Source organism: Aegilops tauschii, chromosome 1 (genome assembly GCF_002575655.3).
Source record: "Aegilops tauschii subsp. strangulata cultivar AL8/78 chromosome 1, Aet v6.0, whole genome shotgun sequence".
Classification (NCBI taxonomy): Eukaryota; Viridiplantae; Streptophyta; class Magnoliopsida; order Poales; family Poaceae; genus Aegilops; species Aegilops tauschii.
In genome coordinates this window covers 50,445,405-50,447,947 of record NC_053035.3, presented here as the reverse complement: position 1 = coordinate 50,447,947, position 2,543 = coordinate 50,445,405, and the positions used below count along the sequence as shown (strand labels likewise).

Here is a 2,543-nt window from a genome sequence, read left to right as displayed (position 1 = left end):
ATGCTTGTTGCTTTGTTACAACAAACTGTGCATCACCCCCTTTATAAGTAGATGGAAGCACATGTTGTTGTTGCGCCCACTCTCCCCTGGAACTGTTTATACTTTTTGTTAATCTAATGCCGCTGGTAAAATTAAGCAATGCCACACTCAGAATTAACTACTGAATCTTATTTCAAAACTGCAACACTTGTTAGGGATTGGCGGGATTACCATTTTTGTGGCCGCATGTTTCATCCTCCTTTATTGGCCAGCAATTGATTCCTTTTTTGCCTCTGTTAAAACAGGGATGTCTATTCAACTTGTTGCTATTGCGACATTTTGCTTCGCTTAATTTTGGTGGAACTGCACAAAATGAGACCGGATTTCCATATATGTGTTGAGATCTCTCTAAGGTCTTCCTCACGAGTTGTTTCAAATCTTGGTCTTGAAAGGTCAGTACCGACTTTCCTCAGAATTAACTACTGAATCTTAGTTCAAAACTGCAACACTTGTTAGGGATTGGCGGGAGTACCATTTCTGTTAGGGATCGGCCGGAGTACATGTTTAAGAAATGTATTGTTCAGATAATGTCTCTTTTATTATATATCAGTTACAGTGTTTTACAAATGGTACTATCTTGCTTTGTAGTTCTTTCTACATGTTTAACCAAGGTATTGTTAAGATAATGTCTGTGTTAAAATGAATTAGTCGCATTGTTTTAGGAATGATACTTTTCTCCTTTGTCGTTCTTTATACATGTTGAAACAAGGCATTGTTAAGATAATGTCTCAGTTAATATGAATGAATCACACTGATTGAGAATTGCTACTCTCCTGCTTTGTTTCCCATTAAGATAAGGTAGATCAGTAGATGTTTTTCTTCTGGGGGTACAAGTCATCAACCGTTATTTCTCAGTAATTGTTTTCCTTATACCTTTTGTTGCTGACAGGGATATCAAAATTAAAGCTCGGTTTTATTCCGACTTTGATTTTAGTTGAACTGCACAAAAGGAGCCAATGTGTCCAAGGCAAACTGCTGCATTAGTGGGTCTAGTTGGTCTTACCACTTTGCAGAAAGAAGTAGTCCCTGTTTGCTCTACATTACACAAGGAATGATCGAGAAGCTTTACAGAGTATTAGTAGACGCTGGTGACATGACTAGTTTGCAGAGAGCACATAGGAAACTCAACAACACGTGGAGTGCACTGGCAAAAAGTGGCCAAACAAGTACAGGAAGCCAGGACAGGACTCCAAATCTGTCAATGTCATTCTAAGCAACAATGATGGGGCATCTGGGTATGGTAATCTGTTTACCGTACTTTTAGTTTGTTAGTCCACCGATTGGTGGGTTGACACTGGGGCCAATATTCATGTGTGTCCTGCTGTGTCTTTGTTTTCTTGCAGCATATAAATACGATAACCACAGGGATGCTCAGCTTGATTTTAGTGGAACTGCACAAAATGTCCAGATGGTTTGTGTCCTCCATAATACTTCATCATGCACAATACATCGAATGGTTCTCTAATCATTCGTCGTCACCTTGAGCCACCGGACTATATGTTTGAATGGTGCTGCCAGCGTCGGCCATTAAGAAGGGTAAGAAGAAAGATAAAAAGAGAGATGGCTGCTTTACTTGTGGTTCAGAGGAACACTGGGCAAACAAGTGCCCAAACAAGTACCAAGAAGCCAGGACAGGACTCCAAGTCTGTCAGTGTCACTCTAAGCAACAATGATGGGGCATCTGGGTATGGTAATCTGTTTACCGTACTTTCAGTTTGTTAGTCCACCGATTGGTGGGCTGACACTGGGGCCAATATTCATGTGTGTGCTAATGTGTCTTTGTTTTTTGGCAGCATATAAATACGAAATCCACAGGGATGCTCAACTTGATTTTAGTGGAACTGCACAAAATGTTCAGATGGTTCGTGTCCTCCATAATAATACTTCATCATGCACAATACATCGAATGGTTCTCTAATCATTCGTCGTCACCTTGAGCCACCGGACTATCAGATGACAAACTGATGACAAACCCTGTCCATTCCACAATCATAGGCATAACATATTTTGAATGGGAAAAGCTTGTCAAAGTTGACATTAGTTTAATATATTGGAATTGGAAAACCTTGTCAATTTTTGCTCATTGATGTTAGCCAGAAGACATGCATTTGATATTTCTATGTGGGACACCCTTTGCTGTGAGCAACGTCGATCGTTTTTTCCTATTCCTGTCTTCAGTTCAGAAGTAAATATTTACTCTGCTAAGATGCATAGTCACATGAATGTTGACTTATGTAAGATATTTTAAGAGTTTGTTCTAAATATTTTCTATGTAATGCCAGGCCTTGTGTTTGATTGCAAAGTTGAGCTTGGAATGTTGTGGCATGCGGCATCATGAGCTGTTCACCGTGCCTCCTGAGAATAATGCTTCGTATTGTTTTGCATGTCGATCTAATGCCAGTGATTTGCTTGTTAGGAAGATCATCCTCTTCTGTTGTTTCCGTGCTTAAGAAGTTCATCGTCTTATGTTTCATTCATAGCCTATACGGCAAGTCGGGTAGGTT

At 39.9% G+C, this 2,543-nt stretch overlaps 1 long non-coding RNA gene across 1 annotated transcript; it reads left to right on the top strand.

Annotated features, from left to right (window-relative positions):
• Positions 1-244: 244 nt before the first annotated feature.
• LOC141039278 (uncharacterized) lies at positions 245-2,543 on the top strand. The gene is made up of 3 exons (XR_012200201.1): positions 245-431; positions 929-1,724; positions 1,833-2,543. It is a non-coding gene; the product is annotated as an uncharacterized lncRNA (long non-coding RNA).